We start from the raw sequence: 13,068 nt of genomic DNA on the forward strand, positions 1-13,068 counted from the left end.
AATAATATCTATTCTGTATATTATATACACCTGAAACACATAACTTCAAAATCGACTCATGCATGAAATGAAGAATCACGCGAAACATTAAATTCGCCAATTTCTTCCATTTCTTTCAAATGGGGATCGAGATATAAATAGAGGAACACTAAAGTCTTCCGAAGCTTTCAGATCGGAAATCATCGTACAGCAGAAAATCGAAGTCGAATTGATAACAAGGAAAGAATTTATTGATGAGAAACATGTGTGTAAAGTGTCACAATCGCGTACTGCATAATTATACAATGTTGCCTTAGATAAAATCCAATCGAAAGGTTCTTATGAAGACGTGAAGTTTGATTCGATATTTAACAAAATAGACAACTTCCATGTTTGTGAAGCAGGACTTCCACCTTGTCTTGGACAGGATTTGTTCGAAGGTGTAGTCGTATATGACTTAAAATTATACATCGATAGATTGATCGACAAAGATTCGTTCTCTTTTAGACAATTAAATAGTCAAATAAAATTTTTTTCATATTCTAAAAAACAGAGCAGACAAGCCTTGTCCCATATCTGCTAAAGGAGGAAAAATTACTGGAGGAGCTTGGCAAATCTGGAATATTTAAGGTTTTTACCCCTACTTGTTAAAGATAAAATACAAGATTCTGAGAATGAAGTATGGCGTTTAATTATTTTACTAACGGAGATTGTTAAAATCATCTGCGCACCAATAATTGCTTAATCTTGCTTACCTTATTTGGAGAGAATTATTTGCCAATATCTATTAGCGAGACAAAGCTTATTCGACGTGAATCTATGATCAAAGCAACATTACCTAAGGCATTATCCACAACTAATTTTTTAATTTGGACCTTTAATGAAATTTTGGACCTTTCGCTTTGACAGTAAACATACTTTTTCTTGGCGATTGGTTCGCTTCCTTCACAATTTCATTAATATCTACAAGTTACTCAATGAGAAACATGAACTTCATCGAAGTTTATTCCGTTTGGGAGCAGATATCAGGTTTCGTGTACAAATCTTCGAACCCAATGATTTTCATGTTCATATCTATGACGAGCATATTAAAGTTGCTTTAAAAAAGCTAATTTACCTGGAGTGCTGCAAGAGTGCAGCAGAGTTTCAATACAAGGTACTAAGCATAATAAAGGCAATGCTTTAGCCATACGTCAGAGAGGTTATCAACACGAAATTGTCATTGGAAAAATATGTATTTTCTTCGTGATAATGAACAGACGATATTTATAGTAGTTGAAGTATTTGAAAACTACTTCTGGCCATATTTTCGAGCTTACGAATTGGGACGAACACAAATGTCTTCCTCTATCCTCGGTGGTAAATTACAAACCAATGCATCAATACAATTGGGAAACATGATGTGCATAAAACCTAATCATTGATTTCTTTCAAACCTCTGACTAATACTTTCTTCAGTGAATTCATTAGCAGAAATATTCCTTGATAATCAAAAAATTTCAAAATTATTGTCAATTGAACCTTAGCCTATTGCGAGAACTTACTTATTGCTGACATTTATTTGTTTTTTTGTGCAAATTTTTAGCTTTAAAGATGCTTCTATTTAGAATATATCATTCTAGTGAAGAAATTAGAGCAGCGATATGTGCGAATTAAATTTTGGGTGTCATTTTAAAGGCAAAGTGAATATTCAATCTTCCAGATGAGGAATACCGGGTAATTGAAATGAGTAATTGTAATGAGTAGTCACGGTATATCCTAATTTCGATTTTTTTAGCAAAAATTTTCTATTATAATTATTTTTGAATAATTATTATTGAGTTTATTCATTTTTAAGGTGCATTTTAGAGAGTGTAATTCAATTATTGAGAACGATTCGGTTCTTTTGGCTTACGATGAACATCGCATTAGAAATCAGCAGCCAGCCTTGAAGCTAAAAATTGTACTTGCAAAAGCACAATCTTTGGCCCAATCGAATACTCGCTTTGAAGAAGAAACAAGCTGGGCAAGTTGTAGCACTGGTTAGTATACGCTATATATGCGAGTTTTAATTTGTCTCTAATAAGCCTAATTATTCATAGATTTGTGGATGTGGGTAAAGAAAATTCACCTGTGTGATCCTCAATATTTCATAATTATTTTGAAAAGAGACACTAAACGCAGATAGTGGAATCTTTAATTAACAAGTTTCAATATGTATAGATTAATTTAGGGCAATATTAATCTTCTTTGTCACTATTTCATCTTTTTCATTGAAAATTCATTTCCTTGTTTAAACATTTATTTCTTGTATTGGAAATTCCTTTCAAATTTTCAAATTCAAATATTTGGTTTAAAATTCATGTATTTCTTTAACAATTCATATTTTTTGGTAAAAATTAACTTTTTTTTGTAAATTTATCTTTTTGGTTTATACCTATTTTTTATAAATAAAAAAATTAATTTTTCTATGTGAAAATTTAACCATTCCATTCTTTGTCGATAAGTAATCTTTCTTGATAGGAATTTAATGTTATTGTTTGCAAATTCTTCTGTTTGGTTAAAAATTTAATTATTCCGGTGGAAAATTTGTTTATTTGGTTGAAGTATATTTTTTATTGACAATTTGAATTTATCTGTTTTAGATGAAAACTAACAAACTTTTGGAAACTTCCGCTTTTTATAGAAAAGTAATCTCATGAATGTAACCTTGAACTTTTTGATATCATTTTAACTATTGTATTTTGGGTTATAAGTTTTAATTTTTTTAATGCAATTTGATGCAAATTCATGTATTTAGTGGAAAATATACTTTTTTTTTTAATTAATCTTTTGAGTTGAAAATTCATTTTCTTATTTGTACAAAATTCATTATTTTAGTTGAAAATTTATTTTTTTGATTGAAAGGGATTGAAAGGGATCTACGAATAAATTTAAAATTAATTTTTGTAACTGATAATTTAACGATTCCAGTTTTTGTTAAGAATTTATCTCTTTGGATATAAATTAAATTTTCTGGAATGAAAACTCTCTTTTTGGTTGAAAAATCAACTATATCGTTGAATTTTTACACTGGAAACTTGTTTTGACTGAAAATTTAACTATTCTATTTTAGGTTGGAAATTTATCTGTTTTAGGTGAAAATTCAAATATTTCATTTAATGTTTGCGTTTGTGGTTAAAACTTAATTCCTTTAGTTAAAAAATTTAACTATTTTTTAGAAAATTCGTGTTTTTTTGTTTTTAAAAATCAATTTTAATAACATTTTAACTAAGGTATTTTGACTTATATAGATATCTTTTTAGTTCAAAATTCAAACATTTTGCAGAAATATGATCTTTTAGGTTGAAAATTTTACTATTTGTTTACACAAACTTTCATGGATACAGTAGAAGAGCATCGATTTGGAAAAGAAACTGAAGCCCTTAGAGATCAAATTTACACTAGAATTCATTACTCAAAGAGGGAAAATAAAAGAAGCAATATTTGATCATCCCTAACAGATAGCGATAATAAAACAGAGAATAAAAATTAAATTCAAAGTTTTCAAAAGCAGGATGAATATGGCTGCGTTGCATATGCACCTGCACTATCTCGAAATGAATCCAGGTCAAAAGTCGAGAAGAACCGCAAGAAGTTACTCGATCTAGATGCGATTGATGTAGAGAAACGCAACATTAATCAGATTGATACATTAATGGATGCCACGCATAAAGAACAAAGAATAGTTATTCCCGACATAGAAAGAAATCTACCGATTCTTCTTATCAATTGGCCTTTTTAAAAGAACCTGAGTATCTTATAAGGCACAGTTCTAGCTTATTTGGTAAAGATATTCACAAGATGTGGAAAATGTGTATTATTTAAAAAGCTAAGCCCATCAGGCACTATTTATTCGAAAAAGACAGTCGCACGTGGAGATAAAGATTTAGCCATCAACTGCATACTTAAACAAGCTACAAATGCAACGGCAGTTACCAAAATGCCGTGCCAAAGGTTCTTGTGATTTTTCTATTGCTCGTAACGTATTGCAAAGAGACAGAAGGATTGCTTTTTAACATTATTCCCATAAGTTGTTTAAGTCCATACAGTAAATATTGAGAGAAGTCTGGAATTCAATACTAGATAGAAATGTATCATATTTTCTTCAAGACATGCGTGAAAACCGCGAGTTTTGAAGCGTTTGAAGCGTGCTGCAATTTGTTGTTTGTTGAACAGGAAAAAAACTGAGGAAAAAACTCGACAACTGGGGAAAAAACTCATAACAGAGAAAAAAACTGTAAAGTGCTGCTCTCTGGCGCAGAATTTAAGGAGTGGTCACGGCGTTTCTGGGCATTTCAGACTTTTGAATTTTTATATATACAGACAAGTTCAGCTTCGATCCTTAATATGATAGTGATGCGCTCAATATTTGACTAAGAAAAGGCTTCCTGTATCCCGAAGGGGAAGGATTTGTTACTGCAATTGAGAACAGGGTTGTCAGTATCAGAAATTATCACAAACACGTGTTACATCAAGGCGTGGTTAACCGGTACCGATTGTATAAGGAGATAGCAACGAATCTATGCGACATTTTATTGAAGGTTGTCGTGCAATTGCTCACAGAGAATATACTAGAAGAGAATATATAGGACTCTTAATAAAATTAATGCCTTTCTATAGAAAAATTTCAATGCCCGGTTTAGACAACGAAGATTACGTAATACATTATAATGTTACTATCCAGACGGATCATTAATTCCTAGCCCTTCGACCTGACATCGCGATGCGAGAAAAAAAGGTGAAAAAGTCTACATCATCGATATTGCTTGTCTATTTAACCGAATTTTTCAGGCAACCTATACATTTAAGATCCATAAGTATAGCAAGCTACGGCATGAAGCTACACACATGGTATAAGCATGAATCTTAACAAATTGCTTATCACATTGTAAATACTGGAATTTGTAACAAAAAAGTTGGAAAAAATTCAATATTCTTTGTGGTAAGAAAAATATTTTCGTAAAATATATGGAGCATATAATCACAAAGTTTTTATGAAAGTCCCTCAAAAATGTATTTATGTAATTTTTATTTTTACTTACTGAGAAATAAAATGTTTTCAAATTCTTCATGAGGTGCACGAACTGTGTGCGCAGAATGTGTGACAACCATCGTGCACCTGTACGTATTGAATGCGAGCGTTTTGCGGAGAACTAAGTATTTCATTGTATTTTTTTAATGTTGACATAATTTTTATGATAAAGAAATGGCTTTATGGTATTTTCTTTTTATTTAATATATTTACTCTTAATTGTCCACTCTGAAAGCACGAACTTCCCTCTTTGGAAATATTGTAACTTCGAGGGCACGAGAAAAATACTTAGTATAATTATGTCACTTTTACATACTTTTTTTCTGAAAAAAAAGTTTTAGCTAAACAATCGCGTTAGGTTCGTTGAATTTGATTAAAATGCAAAAAATATGATTTTTCAAGAGAAAAAATCATTTTTTTTAAACATACTTTGTTTAAAACAATTTTTGTATACAAAAAGGTATTTTTTGTCAATTTAAATTGCAGCATTGTATTCTACATTGTAGGATTGTATTGAAAAACCAGCATTGTATTTCCATATGTTTTGAACATCTCTTAATCTTTAAATCAGCTTCTGAAATCGTGAAATCCCAAATTGCACCTATGTACGGTATGTGGGTGCTGGAATGAAGTATACGGTAAGAGGGTTAAAAATTATTCTTTTCATAGTTATCGTATTTTTTGTACAGCATTTTTTGCGATGTTTTTCCAGATCATATAATGTTTTTTCCATAACTGGTAAAAATGTATTACAAGCAAAACTGGTAAGTCTGTGAAATCCAAAGGGAAGTTTTTGGGTTACACAGAATTACCCATTTTTTTCTAGTGCCTCTTATTAAGTAAAAATACTTTAAACCTTCTAAATATCTTTTAAGGTCAGCTGAAGAAATTTAATTTGTTTCAATCACATGTACTAAAATACGAGTACTATAAAATAATAGAATACAAATTTTTGAAAGGAAATTTTACTAACGCGCAATTCGAAGGTTCATGTCGATGTACACCAAAGTAATAATACTTTGTAAATAACAAAAAGTAATTATACTAATTTATTTTATATGCAACTGTAAAAAATGCATATTCTTGGATTTCGCTTGTTTCATTTGAAATCGTACACAATCTTAAGAGGCTGAATTTTAAGTAAACATCGTACGAAATCGATACTTTATAGAAATCGTTTCTTTGCGTGAACAATTCGATAAGCTGGACTCTTGCTCATACCTTATATTGCAGAATACCATATTTATACAACTTCATTGGAAAATTTATTCGATATTGCTAAATGACGAGTATCTTTATTTATGCGATTAAATATTTTAACATTTTCATCAGATATGTATATCTATAGTTTTACTGGCAAATTTATTCTTTGCATCAAGTTAGTACTTCGGCATTTACTTCAAACGATGAATAATATAAATAATAGCGTGGTCTTTGAATGGATTGAAACTTTGGTTGATGAAAGACATGTATCAGGGAAAATTTCAGGCGATGAACGGATACTGGATGTTTGGAATGCTAATAGGTTAAGTAATCTTGAAGAAAGACAATTACCGGAAATAATGCATGTAATCCCTGTATCTACGATTCCGGGCCAATAGATCGGATCTACTCAACTTTGACAAAATGAGGCCCTAGAGGCTTAAGTTTGTGAACTCAAAGCTTCTAACTAATATTTTCCTCAAGGGATCATACATTTTCGCTCAGTTTTCCATCGAATAAACTGAGTGAATGAATGCGATAAACTATTATCAAGATAATCGCAAAAGAAACTTTGAACTTTTATACCCTAAAATAATTTCACGCAAATGCAACCAGAATAAAGAGAAGTCAAATGTAAGCATGAGAATTCAAGAAAATTTAATGAAATTTAAAGGAAATTCATATTCTAGAAAATTCAAGTAGATCTGGAAAAATTACAAGCAGCTTAAGTCAATTCATTATTTTGTTAACAATTTAATTATTTTATTGGAAATTCCTTTTTTCTTGGATGAAAATTCATAACTTTAACTAAAAATGTAATTCCAGGCATGGGCCAGGCCGGGGGTCTCGAGCCTGGCTCTAACTTGTATTTCTCAGTGGCTCGACCTCGACCCCGGCTAGATAGGTAGTGGAAAAGTTCCTAAAATTCATAGTAGATGGCGTTGGATTATTTTGTGCATTATCCATTATCCACTATGTAACTTTGTGTGTCAGGAGACAGCGAGCAAAAACCACTATTGCATACTTACGTGTAAATTTCTAAAGTGAGTAAATTAATTTCAAATTATAATAAGACATTAAGCTAGCCTAATTCTAACCTCTAAATAACGATCTTGTAAGTATATTATATTTATGCAAGCGTAAACAATTATTTATGTAATTAAAAAGGATTAAGCAGGAAATGATTGTGTGTGTATTGTGATTGATTGTATAGATGGTGATGCAGTCAACGAGGTAGAATCAGAATCTGAAGAGATACTTAATGAACCCGCAATTGAATTTTCTTTTGTGAATGAGATTAATATTATAAATTCTAAACTTCCAAAAGCAAATGAAGATCCTATTGTCGACGAAGTTGACGATACCACAGATACTTCTGGTAGTGGTTCCATAAATAGTTGCATAAAAAAATTTAGTCCTATAAAAAAATGACTAGGAATCGATATTGATCTAGGGTGAAGCCTGAGCCAGGCGCGGTGATCGAGTCAGGTCCTGCCCAGATTCAGCGTTTCATTCTAGCTTGACCCAGGCTTGATCACCAGGCCAGGGCCTATTTTTGCCAGGCTTGGGCCGGGTTGGGCCCACGACCAAATTTTCATACGAGATTGTTTGTCCCGGTCCTAAAATAATACTTAATTCTTAATTATGTTTGTGAATTTGGTGTTATTCTTTCCGTCGAGTTTTCAAATTACTCAATTGGAATTAAGGAACAGTTACAACAATGCTTTTGAGATTTTTCTAAAACACCTATGTTTAGAGAATGATTATATCAAGTGAATCTCAGATAATTCCAGGCAGTTCAAGTAAATTTATAATAGATTTCAAAGAATATCAGAAAATTTGAATAAATTCCAGTGAATTCTTTAAATAAATATAAACTATCAAATTGTCAAATTTACAGAAAGAGATGTTTCATATATGATGTATCTTGAGAGCTGTTGGTGCTACGGATTTAAATATACTTTAAATTTTGTTCACAAAAACAAATGAAGAATCAATATTGACAAACTAAGAAACTTATTGCTGCATATAAAGTGAAAAATATACTAAAATCATGTATTTGTCCCCTTCTTCAAAAATTTCTATACTTACAAATAGCGGGATTTGTGATTCAAAAGAATCCTAAACCAGAAAACATTAAAAACATTAGGGGCTTCTTAAAAATACGTAACACTCCATGCATTCACAAATTAAAATTTTCTATTGTTAATCCTTAGATATGATAATTTCAGTTAACACAATTAAAACGTTTGAATGTGAACCATTTTGAATATGTTCTTACACGGTTTACAATTTAGACCTGTCAAATTCAAACATTTCTAATTTATTAATTATACATGTCTTTCGGATATTAACCTCTGATATCAGCATCATTTTTTTAATTAATTAGAACTCTATTCAATAGTCATTCTACCTTCTGATAAAGTTTTAGATTAATTAGACATTATTTTGCTTCATTTGGATCAAAACACTACTTACATTAGACCCCTTTTTGACAAATGATTTCAAACTGGTTAAAACACAAGAATGCTTCACATTTTTAAATTTTTAAAAGAAGTAGGTATGTGTAGGGCTTTATTTCTTAAGTTCTCTGATCAAACTTAAACTTCGGAAAAGTGTAGTGATATTGCATAACAATTAAAAAAAAAATTGCTAGTAAGACAAATATTTGCCAGCAGTCAGGGATTCAAACTCTTTGATTTTTTTCAGATACCGTCGATTTCAGCAATTTGTAACTCCTAATATCAATAAAAAACATTGGCTTGTGCAGGTCAAAATTCTGAAAAAAAACACGATTAGTTTTTCACCTACATTTTCTAGAAAAAATATTTACCATCATAGCATTTTCGCACATTATTTTAGCTACAACTTTGAATGATTCGAAAGTCACTTAAAAATTTGAAACCTTATTAGAGTGAACGTTGAATAAACAGACATATTTCTGCCCAAGGATTTTCGGTTTGCTGTAGCATATTACATTATTGAACAAATATAATATATTACGAAATATATTGTTGTATACTCATAGTTTAAAAAAGATTCCAACCAAATTAGAGAAAGAAGCCACTGAAAATATTTGTTCCACGCACACCAAATTATCAGAACAATTTTTTTAATTCCGTTTGATCTTGAACGACTTGCAATAGCATACGTGAATATAATATATATTAAACGCTTAAAGGATAATAATATTATAGTACCCTCCAGTAGTATGACGACAGCTGTATTTTATATTTTCTGGAATGCTTAGAAAAGTTGTACAGTAGGTCGTACGAAAAAAAAGTTCTTTATACATAGATCTAATAGAGATAAAACAATTCTTTTGAAACTCAAAAACAGTCCCCTATAGTTCCATTTGAGAAATGTTTAGATGAATTGTTTTTTAAAAAACTAAAAATTATTCAAATTACGTTAAACCCTCGTGTATCAGAATTCGGTCAAGACGAACACTCGGTTAACACGTACAGAAATTGCGGTCCCAGCAGGGTTGTATAGCGCCTTATGGAGTTTTATTCGGTTAACATGAATTTCTGTTAGTACGAACTTCGAACAACTTCCGAGGTCCCATCGATTCTTTTGTTCCATATAACAGGAACGCGTTTATGCTCCTGGGTGAGTCATTTTTATCATGAACGTCGCAGGATCCAATGATCTATGTCTGAAGCTCTATGCAACGTCCGCAACTGTTACGCAGGTATGTTCAGTCTAATTGTTTGGGGTTTCTTCTTTAAGATATATGTGGGATTATGCCCCTTCATGGTGTCCAGAGATTCTCAGGAACAATTTTTAAAGTCTTTTCCTGGTTTTACAGGTCAGGAAGTCATGTTTTTCTAGGTGCCATTTATTACATCAAATAATGAAATACATAGTCATTTATTATAAATGTAAAAATGTGCCCCTTTATTTTTGATTGGTCAATAGTTTTTTAAGAAAGCAGAACCATAAATAAATTCTAACTTTTTTGGGAACAAAAGTCATGTTTGGAATCCATGAAATCTGTGAAATCTAGGTAAAATATTGAAATGTCTGTAAAATCTTTTCGAATCTCTTTACATTTTTGTAAAAGGTTTCAAATATTTGAAATCATTGTAACACGAAACCTTTGACAAATTTTTAAAAATATTTTTAAAATGTTATGAAATTTTTGTGAAAGTTTTTTTAAATCCTTGTGCGTGGAATCTTTTGTGCTCATTTAAAATCATTAAAATCTTCTGAAAAAGTTTAACATTTTTGAAATATTTGTGAAGTTTTTCATATTTGTTCAAAATCATTGAAATATTTGAAACCGTTTGAAATCCTTGGAATATTTTGAAATCTGTTGTACTGCATTATTTTTTAAACCTTTGGGATTCTTGTATTTTCCTGAAATCTTTATGACCTTTTTATGAAACCCTCGAAATATTTGTGAAATTTTGTTGAAATATATCTCGTATTCATTTGAAGTCATTAAAATATTTGTAAACTGTGTACGATCTTTTGAAATTTCAGAAATCTGATTTATACCCTTTTTAAAATTCTTAAGTAATTTTTTGTGATATGGTGTACACTTAAAAACCGAGTTGCAAAACCGATTCTGTAATGAGTGAAAGATAAATTATATCTTGTCAAATAAAAAACTTTCCAGTAGCCAGATTTCTTCTCAATGAGATGTTTCTTTCATATTAGACTAAAATATTTAAATTACTATTTAAATCCCTATTTAAATTACCACCCCGATAACACCAATTATTTCAACAGGAACTACCAAATTCCCGGTCCCTTCGAGTTCTGTTAACGAAAGTTTACTGTATATTAAGGATCTATAAATAATTTAAAGAGCTGATTCACTTATCTTTGTAACCATTTTCTTTGCAAATATTTTTAAGTATGCATAATGATAAAAAACTTACGAAAAAATAATACTTATTTTTATGAGCCGTATCTTTTATGTTTGGTATAATTCGCGTGGCGATCTGTCATTTTCTAGAAAAGATGTATATTTTAATTCTCTGTGTTTTATATACTCATAATGGCAATGTTTAAATTAGTACGGCTTCTGATCATTGGTGGATTCAAAGTGGATCCAAATAAAGGGTCAGCCCCCCCCCCCCTTTCGACACATCGCAAAGGTCCAACTTTGAATTAAGATCTTCAGTTTCGGAAGTGGAGGGGAAATATAACTTTCGTATGGCCCCCACCCTTAAAAAAATATCTTCTAAGAATTTGCCCAAGCTGCTAATATAAAAATTTTTAACTGTGACTAATATTTTCAAATTCTGAGAAGAAAAAAAAATGGAAAAAACTTCAAAAAGAGTTCTAACTAAATCTCTTTTTTGCTATATTAATAAATTGAAGGGACACACTGCATAGGGATCGTCCATAAATTACGTAACGCGTTTTTCTTTTGTTTGAATAAAGACGAGCATGAAATTGATGTGAAGTTGAGAAAGACACAACGATATAAACAAAAGAAAAAAGTGTTACGTAATATATGGACGATCCCATATGGGCGTAAGTGCCAAAACCCGAATTTTACAGGATAACTAAAAAACTGTTTATCTTTCACGCAAATAATTTTAAACAAAGAAATGTGAAAACTTTTCGAGGTATTATTAAGCTTTATCGAACTATGAAACCAACATTCTGAAAGAAGTATCCTTCTCCGAGAAAACCTTTGACAGAGGTAAAGCGTGAACCCATAAACTCTGATTTTTATACATGAAAAATTGCGTAACTGTTTTATTATTCAATTTTTAAAAAAGCAAAAAAGTAGTTTTGAGATGTTGGTTGGCTTTATTATATCGCAAAAGGAGCACTTTAAAAAAGATAACCATGTGCGAGAAAGCCCTGGTCGAAGATCAGCGTGCACCAGAAAGCTTCAATTTTGACACATAAAAGTTTCGTAGCTGTTAAATTGCTTAATTTAAGAGAGAAAAGTACTTTTAAGCTATGGGTTAACTCCTTTGAATTGGAAAAAGAGAACTTTAAAAAAGATAACAATGTGCGAGAAAGACCTGATCAAAGATCAGCGCGCAACATAAATCATAGCACGTATGCCAGAAAGCATCGTGGCACTTACGCCTGTATACACTAATTTTTTTTCTATACCTACTTTCGGGTCGAACTGGACCAAAATATTCTAAGGGATACGAGTTAATGGGAAACAAGTAGTTAAGCCAATAAACCATTTTTTGAAAACTTGGCAATTACGCCCCCGTATGCAGTGTGTCTCTTCAATTATATATTTTTGATCTTATGGTTATCGACCAGTTTAATGTAATGGACAATTTTATGTTAATTGTTGCTTTACTACTGGTCTAAAATCAATATTCTTGAATATTGATTCTTATTTTAAAGTTCAGAAAAAATTTCTCTCTAGCTCCGCGGGGATCTGAAACCAGGTGTTTCTTTCTCCTTTCTTTCATTCAGATCTTTTCTTTTTGTTTTAAAAAGATTTGATTTCAATTTCTGGGGAATAACTTTCTACACTATTTAGGACAAACTTTAAATTTGTTGTGAAACCTGTAAAAAAAGGCGAATTTTTCGCGATAGGGGTGCTTTAACCCCCATGAGATCCAAAATCACGACTCAAAAAATTTGAAAGCTATTTAAAAGGTGAGTCATAAATCGAAGGAAATTTAATTTTTTGATCACCATAGTGTATTATATTATGTGGAACTTTCAAATGGCATGCCGTAGACATTTTTTTAAACTACACGGAGAAAACGATATCGCATGAATTACAGTATATACCGTAATTCCTGCGCTATATATCGTAATTATAGCATTATAAAAGCGAAAAATCATGATATCGTACATTCCAAGATTTTACATTATATTATTATTTTATTATA

The sequence above is a fragment of the Belonocnema kinseyi genome, chromosome 1 (assembly GCF_010883055.1).
Source record: "Belonocnema kinseyi isolate 2016_QV_RU_SX_M_011 chromosome 1, B_treatae_v1, whole genome shotgun sequence".
Classification (NCBI taxonomy): Eukaryota; Metazoa; Arthropoda; class Insecta; order Hymenoptera; family Cynipidae; genus Belonocnema; species Belonocnema kinseyi.